Here is a 25,624-nt window from a genome sequence, read left to right as displayed (position 1 = left end):
ATAAAGCCAAGACTTAAGTAAAATAATTGCACTAGCTAACACCTACGGTTTATTGAGACACTTTAGATAAAATCCCCTCTCAAAAGAATTTGAATATAACTATAAATATAAAACTATCATCAGGCCAATACTAATCTTGAGAATCGTACTGATGAGGCTTAAAAAGGATGAGCAGTAAAGCTGGCTGTTCGGATCCGTATGTGAATATGGGTGATCTTGCCAATCGTCACATGTGAGATAGTAAAAGACATTTCTCAAAGATGTAAGATTCCCAACCATTTAAAAGGATTGTTTTCAATAGACATGATGGAAAAAGGATAAAAAAGTCACTTAAGCTTGGAATGTGTAGCTATAATGAAACTCAGCATCCGTAAGCCTCAAAGACCGAAGGGAGCTTGTGGTTTACAGAGGGTAGTGTCGACGTTTCCTAGAGTATTTTTTATGCCTTACCAGCGACTTAGATCGTTGGACATTCCGCGTTTATGAGTTAATGTAAGTTAGCTACGTATATAATAATATGAGAAAGAGACAACTGATAAAATACCATGTTAGAGTTAAATAGAGTCGATGGGATTTTTAATATATAATCTATCTGTGATACCACGACGTTATACATACGTTTTATAAATTAAAATATTACATTTATTTAAGCTACATAGATTATGGTAGGTATTTTACATGAAAAATATTTGGCTCTGTTGTAGGTGACGAACGTATTATTTAAAAGTAACCCCACAGAATGATAAAAAACAGAGTAAAAGAAATAGTATAAGAAAAATGCGGGTTTTCTCAAATTTACTTCAAACTTGTTATTGTCGTTATGCGATAATGCCGCGACGTCATTTTCCGTTTGGGACTCGGGCGTCGAAAATGCATTTTCACTGGAAAATATACTTGAACATGATATTTAATTTTGAAGAAGTTGTAACGCTATTTTGTCATTCCACTTATGTGGGTCTCGGTAAAAATATATTTTATTAAATAACTTCTGAATGTTTGGAGTCAACATATTGGTTAAACGAACGATTAGTAAAATAGGATATCTCCTTCTTTTTTGTCTCCCTGGTCAGGTTGTCCCAATGTTGTGATTAATATAGCGAGGGTTTCTCTATCGTACGCTATGTGGAACAGTTTCTCGACTCTTGAATCGTACGGCACAGCACAACACTCAACCACAAACAGAGCTTGTGACGGAAAAAAACATTGCATAAACCGTATAGTGAGAAAAGAGCGTGGACTTGTTACCGATTCATATTATTCCCGTTTGACTTTTTCTGTACGGTTAAAACCGTATAGTGTGAAATAAGGGGTAAGCCCTTTTCACATTGCACGGCGACGGTTAAAAAACGAAACGGCATCCATTTCCACTGTATTCACGGCGTCCGGACGGCCACCGATGACTCAGTGGTGTACGTGACCCAATGCACGCTTTTCATTAGACGGTTTTAAATCGTACGGCCAGCACAACACTCAACACAAACTGAGCTTGTGACGGGGAAAAACCGTGCATAAACCGTAGGTATGGTGTGAAAAGAGCGTGGGCTTGTTACCGATTCGGATGATTACCGTTCGGTTTTTTCCGTACGGTTAAAACCGTATAGTGTGAAATAAGGTGTAGGCTCTTTTCACATTGCACGGCGATGGTTAAAAAACGAAACGGTATCCATTTCCACTGTATTTACGGCGCCCGGACGGCCACCAATGACTCAGTGGTGTACGTGACCCAATGCACGCTTTTCATTAGACGGTTTTAAATCGTACGGTCAGCACAACACTCAACACAAACTGAGTTTGTGACGGAAAAAAAACCGTATAGTGTAAAAGAGCGTGATGTATCGGGCAGCTATTATTAACCCATAGCTTACGGGCCGCACAAAATTGTGTTTTTGCTAATTACTTTTCAAATGCAAATTAACACGTTAATTACAAAATTAATTAAAAGGGCCCGTAAGCATTGTGTTAATATAATAATAATTAAGTATTATGTAAAATAAGAACATGTTCGTTCGACATTTACATTCTCATTATGTATCAGGCACGCGTTACATTTAAAATCTGTACCTAATGGTAATTTGAGTAATTATAATATTATTATGTATAATATGTTTGTGAAATATTCGTTGCTAATTCGTCCTAATGAGATAGTTTTCTTTAACGATGTAAATTAGTGAATAGCTGGAAGATACTCACACTTAAGAAGCTATGTACATATTATATAAGACAGGGTAAAGCGAATAAAATTTAAGGATGAAAGTACGAGTATATTCAACGCTTACAGTATAATATACGTTTAATGCCGTTTTAAGGTTTAATACAACTACTTGATTAAGTCATTTAAACCGTCCATGTATCTTTAAGACACTATATATTGTAATATGTTGAAATATGGTATGTGAAATGAAATATTTATTGTGTATGCTTTTTTTCTGGTCTAAAATATATTCCTCATATAACTTCCGTATATTTGTAAACTCTTCGTGTTTTGGTTTGAATTTTTCGTTATACCTACTATATTATTATATAAGTTCGTTATAAATCATGTACATGATTTATTGGCATATCATTTAGTAATTAAGTAACTACAATAATAATGAGAATATATCCATGAGAAAAAATAAATTTTGTATTTATACTCCTCCATAGTCTAAATAACTGTAATATAATTAATTGGCATATTATGATATTTATTTATCTTCAATTTGTTATAAATACGCTAAAACTCTTTTTCCATTTTTCAGTTAATTTACTAATAAATATATAATTAACTATTTTTTTTATTCAACGAATAATTCACAAGATTTAAGAATGTACCATTCTAATTATTGAACATACATAATTTTGAAAAACACTTTCTGAGAAAATATATTATAACCAATAGAAAACATATTTTTTCAAAAAAGTAAGCCACCCCGGCAGGGAATTGAATCTACTTTGATTTAATAAACAATAATCGATTGCCATAGTAGCATGATTTGGAAGAGCGCTGATGAGTGGGTATTAAAAGTGGCCAAAAGTTAAAATCTGTCGCAATTAGTATGTCACTGCGTAGCAAAGAGGTAATGCGCGGATGGGGCGTAAACCCTGGAGATGCAGGGTTCGATTCCCTGTTTTATTTTTACGTACTGAAATATGACTATATTCTAAAACATTAGATCGAGAGGTTTAAAAGAATACTATTTTATGTAATAAAAATACTTTATATAGTCATCAAATGTTTAAAATAAATATAAAGGATAATAAGGCTTCAAAATTATATAAATAGATTATCTACAACGTTTAATAAATGTCCTGGGTTATGCTCTGAAAATACCATAAAAGCTCCATTTTGACCTACGCTTGTATTTACGTACTTACATATTATGTATTTTAGTTTTTATTAGGGAAATTTCACATTCTGCTAAAACCAACCTTAGAGTAATTACAACCATAAAATCATTTACGTATTACGTGAGTTGTCATCGTAAAATAGCGTACGCGTCATTTAATTTACGGCTCAGGTTACTGTATAAACGTAAATGTGCTTTATGAACTAAGCTTTTTTCAGTAACAGTCACTTCTCCCCAGGCCATTGGAGCTTTCGCACTTTTAATCACCATAAATCAAACTTTTAATGTTTACTCCATTTCGTCGTTATACTAGTCTACGGTGCGTATACACACCCCTTTAATTTCTACTCGGTTATAAAAATCGTTTTTATTTAGTAAAACTATTAGTCAGTCGTAAATGGGAGTTTTAAATAATCGGCGAGTTTTATTTCATGTTAAAATGTACTTATTTTTACTGGCTATATTTCATATAGAAAAGTCATATTAATAAAAGATTCTGAAGAAACCGATGAAACTGATCCTTATAATTCCTGAATTATATAGTATGAGAACTACTTACTTAGTGTGTTTAATTATGATTAATACAATGCTTTTCTACCACGGCAATAAAGTGATTAGTTATAATCCTTATAGGTATGCATATATTAAATTCCTAAACATAATATTACGATGATTTGCGTTCGTTATTTTGACGAAAATGCGTATTTTTCAACCATGATTATAACGAACTGCTAGGTACCAATCAGACATTTTTATAGGCCATTATAAATGCGTATTATTAGCGTGTCCGGAAATGTGTACGTATGCAGTTCGCCGTATCACAATTCACCGCGATATGTTTATCGGAAATATATAGTCGTATATTAAAGACCGTCCAACCTCTTTGGGTCGTATAGTACTGAGATAAAATTCATGCCTAAATAAAACACTGTTCTTGTCGATTTACAGGAAGCCAGCGGCAAACAAATTTAAAAAATAGTCGATATACTGGATTATTTGTTAGTTTAGGTTAGGTCTCTTTCCGATAAGAAAGCTTACGCTGAACAGTGCTACGGTGGAATGTTATAGTACAATTTACATGTAACCTATAATTAGGTATAATTTAAAAAAAATCCAAATAAGCAGTCACAAGTGTTTTTAAAACTCTCATACTCCTAAATTCTTTATCAATAAAATCCGAATAATAATTTGTTTGACCAGTGAAAAGCTATTTTTTCAATTAAAAAAAAAAAAAATTAAAACCATTAGAATTTGAGCGCAAATTGACAATGTTGGTATGAAGTTTTCTCATACAAAAAGATACCCTAATTAAAATTACAAATACTATACGACCTTTCGTTATTTTAGATAACATTGAAAATTTTAACGAAAACTTTTAAAATCAGTTTTAAATTAGATTACTAAATACTGATTTTATGGGGTTTGATTATTTGTTTCATTGATATTATCTAATTTTTGTAATAACAAAATACGAAATTATAATTATATAAATAAAAATATCGTGTGGTTATTATATTATTATAAGAAAATTTCATTAAACAGTTGTAAATTTACGCTAAAGTTGTGACTGTTTGCCGTGCATTCGAAAAAACATATAAAAGTAAAAGTATATTGTGTAAGACTTATCCTATTCCTTCTATATCGTTCTTGAAACTCTGCAACAAGCCCGAAACGTCGAGGTAAGAAGAAGAAAGACTATGTGGTGATAACTCAAACATCTATTACGATAAGTTATAAGTAAATTACCGTGTTCACTTGATTGTCGGTTATATTAATAGTTTTTTTACGATAAAATATTGTTAGCCATTCGCTCAGCTCTTAAGAGCGTACTTCAGTGAAACGGCAAATAATTTTCAACAGTAGGTGCGACGAAATTTCTCACTAGTCGCCAATCGGAGACTGACAGTCGAGGTGTCCGCACGTCGATTTGTTTTGTCATAGCGTCGGATGAAAATATTCTTAAATCGTGTAAAGATGACTAAAAAACTTTTCGTATGTACTTAAAAAAGAAAACATGTCAATGAATATACTATTATTATTATTAGTAATATAACAATAAACATAACATTAAATGGACGCATGTTGGATTTTTATGACAAATTATATTTCGTTCGGCACGCGTCATTTGCACAATCCGCGCACCGCCTAACCACGATCTTTTTAGACCATGCCTCAACTGAAGTATAGCCTTAACTCATTTAATGCTAACACCGCGACTAGCGCGTTTGGATTCGTTGGCCATTAGATATAATTAACGTGTTATTTAAATGTGGTAATTAAAAGGTTTGCAGTGATTGTGTTAAGCACACATTGATATAGAAAGTGAGTCTTTTTACACAGCCGCGCTGTTGAACCTGCAACCTACGCCTTCAGAGACATCTGCTCTACAGCTCTACTAACTAGGTTACTGTCGGGAAAAATGTATGAATTGTAATTAAGTCGCGAATCGGTATCACTTCCTTTTTATCGTGATTGGCAAATACACGTTTTCGTGAAGATAACGAATAAACAAAAGTAATCCCCGTAAGCTTTCTAAATTTGTGGTGTTCATTTAATTTCCAAAATTGCTAACATGGAAATTAATATTATGTACCCACGTTATATTTATAATTATCGAGATTTCAATTACCCAAAGCTTACAAGTGTTGATTAGAATTGTAATGAAAGTACACTCTGTCGAAAGGTGAAACAATGTTCAAAGATTTGCCTAATGTACCTACGTGCTTGTAATATTAGATTGACTTACGAAATATCCGGTTTCGTTATATTTTACTGTCATACTAGGGCTTTTGGTACTTTGCGGTGAGTGGCAGAAAGCTCGACATGATTTCGATTCGAGGGATACGTAATTGAAAAGAGGTACCTACTTCATTTACGGTCGGATCAGACGAAACACTTTTTCCTGTACTAATTTAGATATTCGACAAAACACTTTATACACGGCTAATGGATTGACTTTTTATTTATTAAAAACGGTTCGACAACACAACACTCACTCGCCTCTCGAAAAAAGCAAGATACATTTTTGAATCAGATACTTATTCTTGTTAGCATGGTCGAAGCACAACTGCGTCCATATCAGATATATATATATATATATATATATATATATATATATATATATATATATGCTAAAGCGCTTTGCTTGCTGGTGGCCATCGCGCGTTTCTAAAAAGGTGCGAATTTCAAACAAAAATCAAACTGACTCTGCTTTGACCACTCAAACAGGATTACAAAAATATACACACACGTGTTACCGGTTTATTATTGCGATAGTAAAAGTACATAATACTATGGCCATTTATAAATGTTAACTTTAATGGTCCGTAGGTATCTACTAATTTTTTTGCTGGAAAGATTTCATGTATTACCTAAATTAAATATAAAATTAATTAATAATCTTTATTATCGGTATGGATAGCTTTGTCTGGTTAGAGCATTGGTTGTTTACCAAGTGCTATTTTACAACGTTTTTCTTAGCTCGTATTATTATTTGTCCGGTGGTTCTTTGTCCGGTACAAATCTTGCAATCGATTTTTAACTAACTTCCCGACTAGCTAGACATTTAAAACTTTTAGAATATATCAGAACACGATGCCAATGCATTTTTTTAAAATACTTTTAGCCATCTTTAAGTAGAATTGAATTCATTTTCAGTTAATTCTGTTTTGTATGAATAGTTATTTCGACACCATTATTGGTCCTAGCAACTAAATTATTAATATATACGTACGTTACTATATAAATCAATATGACATGTCAACTACAAATTTTTTTGATCGTTCAAGCTAGTCAAGTCAAGTCAAGTTTATATGATTCAACAGAAAATTTTAAAACGTTGTATATAAAAAGTTATTTTTATCTTGTAATTATTTATAAATTTTTTCATAAATATTTCTTATAATTGGCTGTGATTTTAAGTAGCAGTGCGGTTTGGCATGATATTAGTGATTTAGTGAAACGTTTGTTGCACATTCAATATACAACTGAGGGGGCAAATTAAGGAATGAATAAAATAATTAGAACTTTTGAAAGCAAAAATTTTTGGAAGAAAGGAAACTAAAATTATAATACATTTATTTATCACTTATTTTAATAGCCATCAGAGGCGGAATTCTATAAGATTTTTGGAACTGTATATAATGAACACAGGATGGAGATATTTTAACTATTAGTTTTAAATCTTATATTCCAACACAACTTTACATAATAGTTATTAACCTTATTTCAACATTAAAAATGTCAAATTTATAAGAATAAATAGGTACACGCTGTCTTGGAAAATATTTTAGGTAGATAACTACATTAACCACCTATTTGTAATTCCGTTACCTTAGTTTACTGCAATGCGACTGTTTACTTTAGATTCAAACTGAAAGAGGTTTGCAACTCACTTCACTTAAGCCTATTAGAGTAACCTTATTTATAATCGTTCATTTTATTACATTGTGTACAGGTTGAATATGAAGTGGTTGAACATACGGCTAGTTGTGTATAAGAAACGTGAAAACGATAATTTAAATTTCTAAGAATAAAATAGTAGTTTGTCAAAAATGGCTAACATTGTTAACAAGATGTGGGAGTAATTTCAATTAGCAAATCATTGATTTTTTTAAAATAAATTGAAAGAAATTATCAAAACACCAAAACGTCAAAAAATATTAAGCTGATGAATTAGGGGTCAATATCGCTCATTAAATCAGTTGATACGATTATAATTATATTTAATAAGCAAATGATACATACGTGCGAGTAAGCTTCTAGGATTCATCATGCGACAATCCAAACCATTCAAGAATCCAAATGTATTACGTACACTCTACGTCTCATTAGTGCGTAGCATTCTTGAATATGTGTCGATTATCTGGTGTCCCTATGAGGTTTCCTATAAACTTATTTTAGAACGCGTCCAGAAGAAATTTCTTCGATATCTTTATTTTAAAACATTTAACTATTTTCCTTTCGATAATTCGTCAGATGGTTATTTTCCAACTACCTTTCTACAAGGCATGCTTACTTTTCACTCTCTTGAATCTCGTCGGTCTCTTCTGCTGTTGAAACACTTTTGTCTGTTATCGCGAGGGATGGTTTCCAATCCTGGTGTCCTAATGAATTTGAATTTCCATGCGCCTGTCAATTACCTACGTGGTCGCAGCCATGTTTTATTCTGGATTGGAACCGTTTCCTCGTGTCAAGCCTATCAGGCACCATTAGCGAGGGGGGCAAGACTAATAAATGCGCTCCCTAAAGACATAGACATTTTCAATGATGTACTTTGCATTTTATTTTTGAAACTGTATTTTTCTGTATAAAATTGTATATTTTTCGTACTCAAAAATTATATTTTTCTGTATTAAATTGTACTTAAGTATGTTTTGATTTTTTTTTTTTTTTTGTTATTATATATATATTTTTTTCTATATTCTCTTCTCTCTTGTAAGGGTAATGTTTGACTTATAATGTAAATCTCATGTTGTGTACGTCTTGAATTTAGATTTGTTATGTCCACAATGTTTTGTATTCTTAAATAAATAAATAAATAAATAAATAAATAAATGTAAACAGATTGCATATACGTCGTCGTCATAATATGTAAGGGCTATTATTTACATATTTCATCTTTTTCGAGGTTATTTTTTTAAAGAATTTTAAATCAATTATTATTGAAAATAAATAAATTCTAATGGGTTTATTAAGTTTTGTACTATTCCATTTGAGTCGTTTTTTGTGACCCGGGTTTCTTTCTTTCGACATATTCAAGCATTATATACCATTATATACCTACACTCACCAAAAGGCAAATACACACTACAATTTACTCTAACTTATATAACAAATCAATACAATAAAGTAGGTAAAAACTTTATTACCTACCTATTAATTCAAGGATCACAATAAAAAAATATATAACAAACAAATTATGGATAGTTGAAGTGTTTGTAAAAAACCCCCTACCTTATCAATGATACACTCGATAAGCGTATATAAATCGCTAAAACCTAATAATAGATCATTGGTAATTGTAAAGGCAAAACCCGGGTCGCTTGGTCAAATGTAATAGTACAAGACTCAAATCCATTAGAATTTAAATTCAAATTCCATCAAGTACATTCAGTTGATAATATTAATATGAAAATAGATAGGTTTACAGAAACAATCCTAGGAAAAAGTTAGATCTATTGGGATTCCATCACACATTTTCACTGTCCAGGTTGGTGCTCTTATCTTTCGAGCTGTCGATCATTAGATAAAGATCTATTAATAAAATTTATATCTGAAAATCGATAACGGCGCATATATTATTAGTAAAACTTAAGTTTTTCGAAGAGTATTACATGGGGAATATACGAAATAGCTGATGAAGTTTAAACACAGATATTATTATATACTAATGATTACATATAATTGTATGTATTAAATTTTGTCTTAGCACGGTTCATCAAAGGTTATAAAGATAATTTACACGTAAAAGCCTATTATCTAATGCAATATTTTATTTTGCAGAAAATCCAAGGAGTATTATTACACTTGACTCATGTGAAGTATTCAATTCAAGCAGTAAACTGAAAATATAACTAACTATAGTATATTTTTTCCACTTGGGTCTCGGGGGAAATAAAAAGACGATTACGGTGGAAAAAAAAGTCTTGATCTGCCGTGAACCAGTGGGAAAATAAATCAAACGTTTAGAACTAAATCTGATGGATGCTTTGTATCACAAGGTAAACATATATAAAATATTTAGAGAAGTAAAAATTGCGGTAAATATTTTATAAAACACTGAAGAAACTTTATAATGGATGTTTTTTGCTGCTAAGTTAGAATTTCTTACGAATGGGATAACTGTTAAACCGACATGTAATATTTCGCTCACTTTTTGACATTTATGATCAGTATAGTTCGGCAAATCAACATAAATACAGTCACGCTTGAAGAACGCAAAATTTACTTGGAAAATCAGTGCTCGATTCGCGCAAGTTGCAGACTTACTGAGTGAGATCAATTCAGAAGAGACCTTACAGACTTCATTACATCCACAAAAATGCACAGTACTAGAGGTGCACCGATTGGGCCTCAATCCATGTAAACGCGTTTTTATCAGCTTTTAGAAGGTATTCAAATTCAAATTTAAATTCATTTTTTTTTACATATAAGTAGTAAACATTACAAATTATTAATTTAAGATGTTCACAACATGACATTTGGAAACAAAAAAATGTTAATACAACAGTTATTATATAAAAGTTATTAAACAGTATAAAAGTGTAAATACATAAAATATATAGATTAGATTCAAGGAAGTACACCGACCCTATTTTAAGAATTTATAAAACAATGCCCACTTGATTTTTCCTATTATATTCCGGCGTCATCGATTTATGTTGGTTAATCGTAAGCAAGTTCGCCAACTCTTTACTATGCTTCCCGTAGTACACCGTGGCATATTATGTTTGTTTGTTTGTAATACATATTGAAATTAATTGCAACTTTTTTTATTAAATTAATGTTTTTCAATTAAAATTCAGCTTTACTAATAAAGTTTTAATTTCAAGACGGAAAACATCTTACAGTATATTTTAATTCCAGAGCTTTTTTAGGATTTTGTATTTTAGATTACACCTTTGTTTAAAATTTCTCCACTGTACCGTCCCTCATTTCGACCTAAGTTTTTCCTCTCTTTCTTTCCTTTTTATCTTTGCATTAATAATTATTCTTTCTCGCTTCCTAAGCAGTCTGTATCGCTAAATCAAATTGCCGTAATACTGATTAAACTTTGATAAAGTTTCGTGAAATCCACACCTGGGTTTTGTTTTCAAGCCAAAGTTTTTCGTAACAACCCCCCCCCCACTCCTCACGAACCGCTTGAAAACAAAGACTGTAAACTGTTGCGGTGTGGAAGACGAAGCAGAAGAAGAAAAATCTAGAACTCGAAAACAAATTAAGTATTATGGTAAGCGCGGAAAACTTGATCCTCCAGACAAATAAAAACGTCTTAAAAGTATAACGGTGTCGGAAAAAAGAATTTAATGACTTTATTATTGAGGATTTCGTTTATTAATATTATTCATTCATCAACGTATTGTAATATTTGTATAATTCAAATGATAGGAATTAAACGAATGTAAGTGATATATAAATTAAAAATGCAATTTTCATATTAATACCACACGTATTTATCAGTGCCAATGGTCGGAGAATGCTGTTAAGATCCGATATAAATAATGCACAGTAAACTTTGTCAGTCAAACGTATTTGTTTTTAATATTATTACTGTCGGCCGAGGGTACTTGATGGGATTTTAATTTAAATTCTAATAGATTTAAGTTTTATCTATAACATTTGAGTCGATTTTTGCGACCCTGGTTTCGCCTGTTGGCATCTTCACGCACTATCTGCACTCACCAAAAGGTACATACACAGTGACGACGAATACAGTTAATTATAACTTATATAACAAATTAATACAATAAAGTGGTAATTTAAAATTTTATCACCTACCTATTAAGTCAAGGATCACAATAAAAAATAACAAACAAATTATGAATAGTTGAAGTGTTTGTGAAAAACCCCCTACATAATCAATAGGCGTATTCATCGTCAAAAGAAAACCCTAATAATAGATCATTAGTAATCAATGTAATACTTAATTGAAAAGGTGTAAAATCGACAATACTGGGAAAGCAATGGCAATGTATTGGGAATTTAATAGGGTTAACTAATCAGATATATCAATAATAGCAGTCTTCATTGTCAGTGCGTATTTTTGGTGAGTGCACATGGTTCCTGAAGATGCCGAAAGGTGAAACGACATGACCCAAATGGAGTAGTAGAAAACTTTAATCAAAACAAGGATATCAAAGCAGATTTTAATTGATTGCTGTCCATGTTACAGCTGCGCGTCTCAAACAGTATGGCATGTCATCAACGACTGCCCAATATTAGAATAGGAGTGATGGGCTCTCGAAGCGATGTATACAACATAATCACGAAATTGACTTCCAAACATTTCACGAAATAGTAAACAGCAAAATTTTAATATCTTAACCACATATATTATGCGAATATGTAATTATCTTTTTGAAATACCGTGTATGAAAAAGTAACAATACAGTATCAGAATTAATCTATTGTAAGTATTTAGTTTTGAATAAGAAACAATTTAAATGCCTTTTTTAGAATGTATGAATATAATATTATGATCTCATCGAAGATTGTGATATAATATTCAGTATGGTTGAGCTTTTTAAGTGGACTTTAATTATTTATAGGGAATATGAAGAGGTCGGATCTAGAGGCGGCGGCGATGGAGCAAAGTGGCAGACACTGACCTTTGTGATGATGTATGATGGCTCCGTGGTCTGGTTTCAACTTTCGCTCGAGCGGTATAGTTGTTTTGGGTCACCCGGTTCGTAGACTCCCGCACTTTATGACACAGTTTATGAATGATATGTGAAGGTGTATGAATGATGATAGTTTATGAATGAGTCTGTATCTGTTGAGTCAATCACTTAAGCGACGGAAAGCTATTAGAAGCCCGCACGCGTCCGCTATCAAGATGCAACTGAATGTTCTTTGTAACACCGTCTCTCATGACCCCTAATTGCTTATTGAATGTCTGGTAACAATTACACTGGGGATTAGGAGGTGGGTGAGGAGATAAGGAGTGGAATGGGAACATAAATGGCCCAAACACAGTGCATGTGTCAATACTCTTTTAGTGAAAAATCTGTAGTGATATTTGCGAAATTATATAGAGAGCCTACGTAAAGCTTGCTATAGTAGTTCCGTTTCATTAAAATGTTATCAGTACAGGTAGATCTGACCCGCTGAATCAGCCATTAAGTTCACTTAAAAAAACGTCATATCATGAATCAGGACAAGATTTTTTTGTTCAAAAGAACAATGTTGTCTGATTAAAGGCCACACATAATGCCCGGGAATACTTCAAAAGGGAGGAATGAAAAAAATGTCGCACTAACAAAAGGTTTCTATCTGTAAAAGTGAAAGCTACGATATCAGTAGACCGTGAATAACGTAGAATACGATTGTTCTCTTGCTACGCGTACTGCTTGAACGTATGACGTAGAGCCCTCGTAGAAGCGGTAAGCTTTGAAGCATACTACGATAAGCTGTTATTGTTAATTATTATATACGTATTTTTCAGTAATAACCACAGCACTGTGTCTAATTCAAGTTTAATAAATATTACTACAGCTCCAGAAATGATTGAACGCTGTTATTAGATTAATATAATTGTGGTGATGGTATATACCTATTTAAAAAAAACTTAACTAAAGATGGGGACGTTGTGGCATATATTATGTAAGATGTATGATAATGTCTAGAAACCTGTGTAACTGACCAGACCAAAATAATTTTATTGTACAATAAATTCACGTAAGTAACTGCTTAAAACAATTAATAATGTCTTTGAATGTGAGATAAAAAAAAAGAATTTGTGGACAATGAAAAATGGTTTTCTTAGCTCCTAAATACCTTTTATTATCATTCTTATTTTTTTAATGGAATTCATTGTTTTATCAGTAAGATATCTTATCTGTTTTAAAATTGTTAATGTGTTAAAATGGTAATTCCACGTTTTAACAATTAAAACTAAAAATGCATTTTTTACCCTTTTACCGATTTCTGTATTTCCGTATGTAATTCAGTAATAGAATAGATACCACATACACTATATATAGTACACACATCGGAACTATGGACAATTCTCGCGAAATCGTATGAAAAAACACTTGGGCTATAGTTTTATACTTGTAACTATAATAAATAGTCCAGATTTAGATTGATTAATATAACAAATGACGAGTCAATAACAATACATTTATCGCAACCTTTCAGGCACTACCACTATACGACTGTGGTGAGAAAAAGAGTATACTAATCTGGGTACAGACCTGATAGCAATAGTATTAATAATAAGTTCACATAGTTTATTATAATATTATTTGCATTGCCAATGAACGCTACATACATACAGAAAAAAATATGTCTTATAATTGTTAAAAACAGGAAATGTGTTTTTCGCATTTTCATATGTATCTACTAAGTAGCGGATTCCTCTCTCTTTCAATACTGTTCCGGTATTATTATTTCACTTCAGAAATAGTCAAGCGTGAATACGCATCGTTTTATTTTTGAATTCTGAGTTTCATTTTGGCGTTTTCAGAAATCTTTCATACCTGGCAGTTCTTCATAAAATTGTCGAGAGAATAAATTGTTTGCCATAATTTTAATATATTTTTCGTACACACACGTATACACATATTTCTGCGGCGATTTTCAACAATGATAAAATATTGAGATTGATATTAAATTTGAACCCATCGAGCCGTTATATATTTTCTTCATATATTTTCAACATTTATGCGAATATTGTAATACAAAATAGTATGTACATACCTATCGAAAAGAGTTGTTTCAAATATATAAGACACAATATCGTTCCAATCATGACAAAGTCACCTATGTACAAAATGACACGTATGAGAAAAACATGCAATAATAATTAAAAATAAAATTAAAAAACACTTCTGAAAAAATATGTTATAACCAATAGAAAAAATCTTTTTTAAAAAAGTAAGACACCCCGCCGGAATTGAATCTGCATCTATCGGGTTTTGCGCACATGCACGTAGACCACTATGCTAAAAGCGCCATACTTAATTGCGATACATTTTAACTAATGGCTTAATACGCTCTGAAACTCTTTCCAAATTTATTTAAGAATGTAACATTTTAATTATTATTCTAATAATTTACACTGAATCTCTCGGGTTTCGAGCCCATACACATATACCACTATGCTAAAGGTTCGAATCCTGCTGGGTGTCTTACTTTTTGCAAAAAAGATTTTTTCTATTGGTTATAATACATTTTCTCATGTTTTCAAAATTATGTATGTTCAATAATTAGAATGTTACATTCTTAAATCTTTTGAATTATTCGTTAAATTAAAAAAATAGATAATGAAACATTAATTAATAAGTAATTCCTTGCCATAGTAGGATCATTATGAGCCTTCCAATTTTGATTTAGATAATAATATTACTTATCTGGAGTCTTGTTATCTATTGCCTATTGTCTTTGGCACATCGATAAGTATGTAACGTCGTTTATATTTTTTCCAGGAATGTGCCATACTAGTGCCTTTGGTTAATTTGTATTCAGTATTTACCTACGTAGTTTCGTGAAAGTATGGTCATTATTTCGCCCATTTCTAGAGCCAGTAGCACTTCTGGTCTTTGGCATAATAAAATGTGTTCAATTTAATATGGCAACTTTAAAATTTATTTTTTGAGGGTTTCTATAAAGGGAACCATCTAGGAATTAAACTAAGTGCCTACAGATTAAAGCATGGTTTCCCGGTGGTCCGCGGACCACTGGTGATCCACGAAGATTTTTGAGTGGGCCGGAAAATTTTTCTGCAGTTCAAAAATAGTTAATATCCATTTTTAAAAGCTTATATTAAATTTCAAGTAATAAATATCTTTCAGAACTCGTGCACCTACAATGGTTCACCATGAATAATTAACAAGTCATTTCCGGAATGAATGAAACTATTGTAAGTATAGTCATAAATCGTTTCATAGAAGGGTTGTATTATATTTCGATAATTGTTTCAAAAATAGTGTAAATATAAATAATTAATATTTTATTCCAATGTTGATGGTCCGCAAAACATTTTTTGATTTTTTTGTGGTTCGCGGATGCAAAAAGGTTAAGAAACATTAGATTAAACTGATTAAAGCATTGATTGACAGGTTACAAATTTTAATGAAATTTCCGGTCCATCACCAACGCATAGCTATTAGTAAATTTTGCTGCGGTTAGTACCTACTGTGTCGGTCTTTTAATTCATATAGTTCCGGAATCCAATTGACTCTGAGGTGCTCTAAATTATTTATATTATTCAATAACAAATACTACTCGATTAAATCTAGTGTATGCATTATTCATTGAATAAAAAAACAGTTTAATTATATTGTTCTATTTTACTTATTACAATATACAAACTTTATCAAACGCTTCGTACTAATAGATTCTCTCATGGACTTAGATTTAATTATCTAATTATTTTGTCTAATGCTTGATTGTTTAATTATTTTTTAATTATATTTTTATCAGCATTCATTAATTGTGACAATTTGTATTGTTTTTAATGATAAGCTATTGGGTGGGTTTTATTTAATACGGTATAATTATTTTCAATTGATAACATGGAAATCACAAGTTGGTAAAAGCAGCTTTCTGTTGTAGATAAATAATTAGTACCCTTTACATTTTTTGCGAAAAGAGAAAAATCTTGTTTTTCTTCGCCTTGTCGTGTACCTGGCGCTTCCGAAATCTCACACTGTTCGTTTCTTTCTAAATGGACGTGAATTATTGTTTAAGAAGAAACGAAATAAAGAAAAAGTTTTCATATATTTATTCCATTATGATCGCGGCGAGAAGAACCTTTTCCTTTTTGTGGCTCCACGCTAACGGAAGGATCTGGTATTGGATACCATTAAAAACAAAATTGTCTCACAAGACAAGTATATAAACCCGAAGGGAAAATAGCGTTATATTAAAATAATAAATTTCTTTTTTCGTTCATGAAAAATGTCATTCTCTTTCGCGATTTCCTCGTTTTTTTTTTCGTCTTCGCTTCGGATGGGATAATTTTAAGCTTTTCCAAAATGAATGTTTGTTTTTATTTCACCTTTGACATTAAAAAAAAGCCATTATCACAAAGCTAATAAAACTCATTTGGAATCTTGTCTAATTCAATTTTAATAATTAAAATAAAACAAAATAATATGTAGTATTTATTCCACTTAGTTTAATAATAATTAAGTCTGCTTGAATAAAATATCGTCAACTGATACAAAGTATAGAATATTACAGATATATTTTATACTAAAAAATTTTAAACAAAAAAATATTTATTGAAGAGATGGATAAATAATTCAATAAAATTCTAATAAATACTCTCTTCAAAAATAAATCGATTAACTTTACTTTATCTAGCTATCCAGATAACAGTAGTATAATCGTATTTAAGTATTTTTGATTTGATCGATTTTCTAAGAATTATGTATATATATTTATAAATACTGTTTGTAAATATAATCAAAGCTTTTGATTGAATGATTATTTACCCGCGATAACAGGAAAGAAATTTTGAGACCAAAACGAAATATTAAAATTCTAATGGATTCAAGCTCTGTACTATTCCATTTAAGTCGTTTTTTGCGACCCGGGTTTCGCCTTTCGGCATGATGCCGAAAGGCGAAACCCGGGTCGCAAAAAACGACTTAAATGGAATAGTACATAGCTTGAATCCATTAGAATTTAAATTCAAATTCCATCAAGTACCTTCGGTCGAAAGTATTAATATTAGAAATATTAAAAAAACAAATAATTATAATGTGCATGGAGGTGTTCGATTCTGAAGTAAAATATACCTGTTTTTTTAATATTAAAAGTTTTGAAACGGGTGTTTATTAATTATTAATTATTATCTAAATCTTCTTCATTGTATATACCTGTTAAGACAAATTAAATACATTTTCCATAAATCTTTTAAAGTTGATAGGTTTTGTTAGTAAATTTAACAACTTGTGATTTTGACATATTTCAAATGGATACTTTTCACTTTAATTATCATTATTAAGTTTTATTTCTGCCGTGCGCGTAGTCTATAAACGTATAGTTAAGTATACTCTGTATTTTTTTTTAATATCATACGAATATGAGTAATTAATTATTAATATGAATATAACTGAACACTTAAATGCGTACATGTATAAAATGCTGACAGAGTTAAAAAACATTTCGTCTATCGTCTTGGCAGAAACGAAATAAAATAGGTTTTTTTTTTTTTTTTTTTTTTAAATATAAATAAGAATAAAGTTGTGTATGGAATTTAAATAAAATTGTCCCTTTAGTTTTTTTCTAATAAAATTTCACATTCGTATTAAAGTACGTGTAGAAAAATTCGTATTTCGAGTAGAAAGACCTTAAAAAATATTGCGACAAATGAATATGTGGTTGGAAAAAGGCAATTACATGAAATTCGTACTTGAGTAAAACGTTTGTTTGAAAAATTCAAAAGAATGCGGTCGGCTATGATGAAATGTTTCTTCCGCGAAGTATTGTGTTGAAATGTTTCTAAAATATTTCCCACCGTTCTGGAGGAATACCAACTTGTTATTTTGCGCTCTAACAAAACAAATTAAGTGTTTTTCGTGACGACCGGGAGGGGGGGTGGCTATTTATTTTCGTTGAGGTGGTGACACTCTTACGTTAAGTAACAGGGAGGAAAATACTTTTCGCGTTTTATAAATGGATGACATGATCATTGAAAACAACCGTTGAAAATAAATACTAACCAGACATAGGAACACAAATATAATATTACTACTTACGTGGTATTAGTTTTCTTTTCACTAAGGTTACTTTTTTAACTTCACTAAGGTAACTTTTACAATTAATATGTATTAAAAATAAATATATTTATTCCTAGAATGCTCAACTAAGTGTAGTTTTTCATTTTTAATTACTTAATCTGGTTTTACAGACCATATTATAGATCCATTATTGACTGCACTACTTACTATCGTGCACAAATTTGTATGACAAGCTATCTATGAGTTATGCTATGCTATTAAGCTATGAGTTAACTCATTCGCTGCTGACTAGATAATGATTTTTTTAATTACCACCTTTAAAATTCACGTTAATGACATCGATCGGCCGCCTGGTCATTACGCGCCAGGTGCGTCTTCAGCGTCCACAGTATTAACCATTTCTAAATGCTAAACAACGATATTGGATTGTTCATAATACCAACGAGAAATGCAAACCACGATCGTCGCCGAAGTCACAATGCTTAGAATGGTCAATTATTTTTGGAACTTCGTACTGCGCTATTATTACAACTGATTTTATTATATTTGCTTTGCATATTTAATTACTTTTGCATGTTAAATGATTTATCTATTGGAAATTAAAGTTATTTATAAAAGGGGAAATTCATGTATGCACCTACGGTTGCAGCCCAAGCACCGAGTGCCTACTGTGCTTTTTTTTATATGGATAGCTATTCATCGCATCTAATAAACCTTCAAGATATTAACTATTTTGGTATTAAATTTCTAGAAAAGCTCAGCGGTAGAACGTAGTGTTCGGTTATCTTTAGCTGATCTAAGTATTCTTTGGACTTTTTCGTATTTTGTTAAGTATTTTATTGAATTCATTGAAAATATTAATATATGGTATGGTTCGTCGGCTAATATCCAGCGCACATTTAAATAATATTTTTCACATAAATTTGTTCCTATTCAGTTTATGCTGGGATACCATTTAGTATTTAAAGTTTGTAGGATCACTTAAAAATACTTATCTTAAAAAGTTGTTCATTGAAATCGATCTATTTTTGTTTTACCATTATCTCATAATTAATAATATCAAATAATAAAATACATCACAACAATATTGAAGCAAGATTTCTTTATAAACAAGTTAAAATTATCAGAAATCCCATGCCTTTACTTGTCAAATGACAAAATTCAATTTTTAAACTTTGTTGTTTTGTAGTTTCTTTTATAAACGAAATTTCGAAATGTCATATACAAATTGACACAATTTCATATGTGGCGAATACGAAGTAAACTTTTAAAACATATGCATTAGCACCACGTAAAAACTGACCTTTTTGGCAAAAATACAAGGGAGAGATGGATAGGTAAAGACGATCAAATTTATTAAAGCCGAATGTCTTGGATGAAGACACATCTCCAATAAGTTGAAATCGCTCTAGGTCATGAGTGAACATGAGGTCTTGTTAGCTAAAGTCTACACTTTACTTAGTAATTTGTTTCAAAGTGATTTATATTTAACTTGTATCATGGTACTTTGGTTGGTACCTACTTTATATTCGTGAGAATATTAGTTACTCCATGTTCGTATTATCTATTATAACATAATAATACATTATATGGAAAACATACAAGATATAAAATGCCGGAGAGATAGTTTACATGACATAACATCTCCGTTTATAACTCTTAACACCGGCAGAAATTTAAAGTTGGCATAGTCTATTGATAATGCCCATGAAGGGGCTCCGAGCCAGCGTCTGTTTATTATGAGGATGCTGTGTAGAGCAGGTCTAGGAATCATACAACGTCTGACTCAGAACGGAGTTTATTGAATATAAGTATACTAAAGCAGTTAACAGGTAGTTTAGCAGATATACATAGATTTGCTAAACGTTAATGTCCGGGCGTTCACGGTAACATATGGAATACAAATGACCCAGGTATCCACACGTAGAATATCTGCTTCATAACTTTGCACTCTGGCTCTAGGATGAAAATGATGTAATTTGTTCTAAAAAAATTTTTTTTTACATCTATTATGTATTTATTTATTTATTTATTTATTACTACATTATATTATTAATACAAGTGAATATCATAATATGATGTAATCAGGCAAAGAGGCGTATCATCAGTGTAGTAAAAAGTGAAAAAAGTGCAGTTATAAAACTCTACTGTACTGTACTGGTACTCTATGAGCCAACTCCGTCACTGTAAAGTAGGAGACTGTGCCTATGGACTGTTTTTATATAACTGGGCATTATACAGATATTTTTTGATAAAATTCTTACTAAATTTTAACACAAAATAAATATTACTTAATATTTGATTTGTTTAGTTAGCTCCGTATATTTAAGACGTTAAACGTTGGCTCTAGCTTGTTTTTCTGAGTACATAACATATATAAGTATCAATTTATACACGGTGTCGTTCTTCTCTGATCAAATTACGTCTGAGAAAGTCGCTCCCTTATTGTCACGTAACAACGATTTTGTGAATGTCCAACATGTGAATTCATTTGATATTTGATCCCCCCGTCAAAATTTTTAATAACTGTTTTTTTTCTAATTTTCTATAGTGATATTAATTATAAAATTGTATCTGTTCTCAAATGTCATGAACTGTTCACGTGAGTTCTTTTGTTGTCATTTACCACACCAACTTTTTAAGTAGAAATTATTTCCTGCTGGAAGTTTACCGGAGGAGGGAAGATTATACCACGCATCTGAGAATATAATGAAGCTGGAATATGTATCTATAAGGCAAGAGTAATGCGTATTTTCCCTCTTTCCTCATGGATTGAACTTTGTTTCTATATATGAATTTCCGTAACTGCAGTGCGACAGAGTTCACTATAGCGAGAACGGGCACGCGATATACGGGAAATAGAACAATAGGCCTCCGGTGTAACGCTGGCAGGGGAAACTCGCCGTGTTCTTGCTGATTCAATAACATCGCTAAATTCCAGTACCGATTCTGGACAGTGTAAATTGTACAGGTTGCCATGGAAGTTTGACAATATTTTGCAAATACTCTGGGTAAGTAGTAATAATTACAGTAACATACTTTGTGGCTAAATACCTAAAAATATTGCTAGTATTGTTCCATCGACAATAAATTATTTTGTACCTACATATTATTTTGTAGACTTATATCAAGATAACATACATAATTAAAAAAATATATATAAAAAACACGACGCTTGACGACATTAGCGTCAAAATAGTTTATTTCCATTATTGATAAAATTGAAATTCTAAATATTTACTATTATACAACTAATTTTATCATCGCAGTGATTTCATAGCTCTAGATGTGTTGTAAATGATAGAAGGGGAGATCGGGAATAGATATGTATATGTGGGAGTTATGGTGTGGTGGATGATGAAGTCGAAATATGGTGGTTGCTTGTTACGTGACAATTACGTGTTAATTGTATTTTTTATAGTTACTATGCCTGATGAATATAGTGTATACTAGACCTGAGTTGAAAATACTGTCACTAGTTTGTGTACTCAAGTCTCGGATTAAACTACCCATACTCAGTACGTGTGGCCCAAAAAACTTGTTCGAACGCATGCGATGATAACATCGCGAGTCGATAGTTAGTAGACTTTCAATACTATTGACATTAAATGCGTGCTAGCGAGAAAGCACTTTAATACAAGTATATTTTAATTTATTAGTCAATGCAAGTGAATGACATAATCTTATGTATGAACAATAGGTCATAAATTTTGTGTAGCAGCACATTCCCTCTGGAATGTGGTGAGGTGACGGCACAGGCTTGTTATGACCGCTCAAAACATATTTAAAATTAAAAAAAATCATTGTTTATTCATTTCATGAAAGAATATTATCACCTAACGTAAAAACAACTCATAAATTTCAAATGTGTTTAAAAATTTATAATAAATGGGACAGTTTCGAAAAGCCGAGCTCAGTGTATTTTTAGCGATTCTATTGAAGCCGATATTTCAAATACTAGTAAGTATTTTGGAACAAGTTTCGATACTAAGTATTTTTTTTATACTTGTAGTAAGTATAGGTACTTAGTCTTCAAAATCGACCAGTTTTCCCACCTCTAGTGTATACAAATACTATTCTAGAATATTTTAATATTTTTATAATATTATTTTAAAACATAACTTTCGGGTTGGTCTTGTACAATTTCAAATATCGTAAATATTTGAGAGGAATGTGCGGATGTCTTTAGAGCAAATATTTCTATTGGCGTGCCCTGGACAAAGCGTTTTGTTCCATTGAATTTTGAAAATAAATTCTTTATAACTCTTATAATATGTAGGTACATATTAAATCATTTTAACCTTATTAATTTTGAATTCTTGAAGTGCCAAATAGTCAAAAGATTTAATGGCAAAATGAGAGATAAAATTGTAAAATTTATTAGGTACTCCCTGCGGTATTTGTAAAAATTAGTTACTGTCACGATTTAAAATAAAATTATATTGCCCGAAATTATATTGCCCAAAATTAGTTTCGACTGTAGTATATTGTATAGAGACAATAATATATGTTGTTCAACACCCAATATTCTTTTGGCTCTCCTGAAAAATAACGATTTTAAACTTATCTGCACAGCTTCTAATCGATTTCTAAATGATGGAAATCCAAATTTAAATTTAAAGTCTATCAAGTACCCTCGGTCGATAGTATTAATATTAAAAATTGTTTAAATCAGTGATTCTTAGGCTTTTTGTTTATGGGAACCATTGAAGCATTTTATAAAATCTCGTGAAATTCCAATCTAGCTAAACAAATAATAAACACTTAATAAAAAGTACAGCAATATATAAAAGTATATAATAATAGTAACATTGCGTAGTAAGCGGTGACGTTTATTAGTGATAACTGAATCCGTTATATTCTTCTTTTATATGAATCTCTTATTCCTTCATCCCTTATTGCTATAAATCAGATTTGCTGATCCTTGGGGTTCCACGAGTTGTGTCAGGCATTTCGCAAGAGTTTGCAAAAAGCTTGAGAAGAAAGTTAAAGCTTGAAACCTTTTTGATAGTAGAGTGTAGAACATGTGACATAATAAAACCATAAATATTTAGACAATACTTGTTATTGAAGTTGCGAAAGTTTTATTTGGAATGATTTTTTGAGACCTGGGTTCCGCCTTTCGGCATCTTCATGCACCCACCAAAAGGTAAATACTCATTTATACTGAATACGGTTAATTCTAACTTATATAATAAATTAACACAATACCGAAAGGCGAAACCCGGGTCGCATAAAATGACTCAAATGGAATAGTACAAAAGTTGAATCCATTAGAATTCGAATAATTTTTAATTGAATACACCCGATCCTCTTTTTGCACGGGGGATACGTTCCAAAGACTACCGTGCAAAACAAAACCGTTTAAAAAAAAGATAAGGTGCCCATACAAAAATGGTAGATAGGTTCCATTACTTAAAATCAACTCAAAATACGAAATTCTTGAACTCAAAAATAAATTGAATTTATTTATTATTTATACATTAAAATACATAGTTTTATTTTTAAATTAAATTTAACATACAGACATATATTCATTCAGTGTCGCTACTTGACAATAATCGTGCCCGTTTACTGCTGTTTTTCGCTGGCAAAAAATCACTCATCGCTGGTAATATTTAATGACGCTGACGCCGGAGCACGCGGCGCGTCTCTCGTATCGAACCAGAAGTGACTGACTAGTGGCGCTATGTATGTAGGTACGTATGTATGTTTGGGCGGCATCTGGTGACAACATATGTTTGCACAGTGGCGCGTGGTTCATTGCAACGTCATTTTTTGATAAATATGTACATAAATACGTATTTTTATTCTTTTTAGTTTTTTTAAACCATGTTAAAACTAAAAATCAGTGTAAATAAAAAATAATCGATACGTTTTCTAAGCCGTGTTATTTCGAAACCGTGCAAAAAGAGGATCGGGTGTACATTCAAAATATGATATTAACTTTTAGTTACCAACAATAGTAAATACGAACGAAGGGTTTACAAAATTTATATATTTCATTAATATTATATAGATATAACAATGACATATAATTATATGCTGCAGGCATTTCTTGTAATATTATGATTATTTTAAACGACCTACCTATAGCGAATCAATTAATTTAAGGGGAGTATTAGGTATCTACAGTATTTTAGTATAATAATCCACACAGCTATATCGCGAATTCTAATGAATTCATTTCGCTTAAAATGTCGGCTATCTCAATTACATTCACGTTTTCCTAATAAATTGCCCAAATTATTCTACATTTATGTCACAATTATAGGATACATTTATTTTGAAATATCGCCATTTTAATGGTGAACTATTATCGGCTTAATGTTCCCGCTTAATTACCCTGCCACTGGAGGCCGCTTCAATCGCTATAAGAAGACGTAATTCGGAAAATATTTTACCTACTTCAACATAATATACTAATATTTTATCAAATTTGACTCCTTTTTTATAGTAATTAATATAAGTATCAATGTCGTCATTAATTGAATTATTTGTATACTTTTCATATACGGCGGTATACAGTACCATACGTTTTAAAAGCAGCCTAAAAATTGATTTATTTTACAAAGAAGAAATCTGTACAAGCCGGTTATGCGGAATACAGCGGCAAACACATTTTGAAAATAGCCGATATACTGGATTATTTGCTAGGTTAACCTAAACAAACCTAACTTAACCTAACCTAAAATGATACTAGTAGATTTCTTGGTACAAGTCGGTTATATGGAATACAGCGGCAAACACATTTTGAAAATAGCCGATATACTGGATTATTTGTTAGGTTAACCTAAACAAACCTAACTTAACCTAACCTAAACTAACCCAAACTAACAAATAATCCAGTGTATCGGGTATTTTCTAAATGTGTTTGCCGCTGTA

The sequence above is a fragment of the Rhyacophila brunnea genome, unplaced genomic scaffold (assembly GCF_057557595.1).
Source record: "Rhyacophila brunnea isolate RB1 unplaced genomic scaffold, BYU_Rbru_1.0 scaffold_19, whole genome shotgun sequence".
In the NCBI taxonomy this organism is placed as follows: domain Eukaryota; kingdom Metazoa; phylum Arthropoda; class Insecta; order Trichoptera; family Rhyacophilidae; genus Rhyacophila; species Rhyacophila brunnea.
This window is presented reverse-complemented; position numbering follows the sequence as displayed.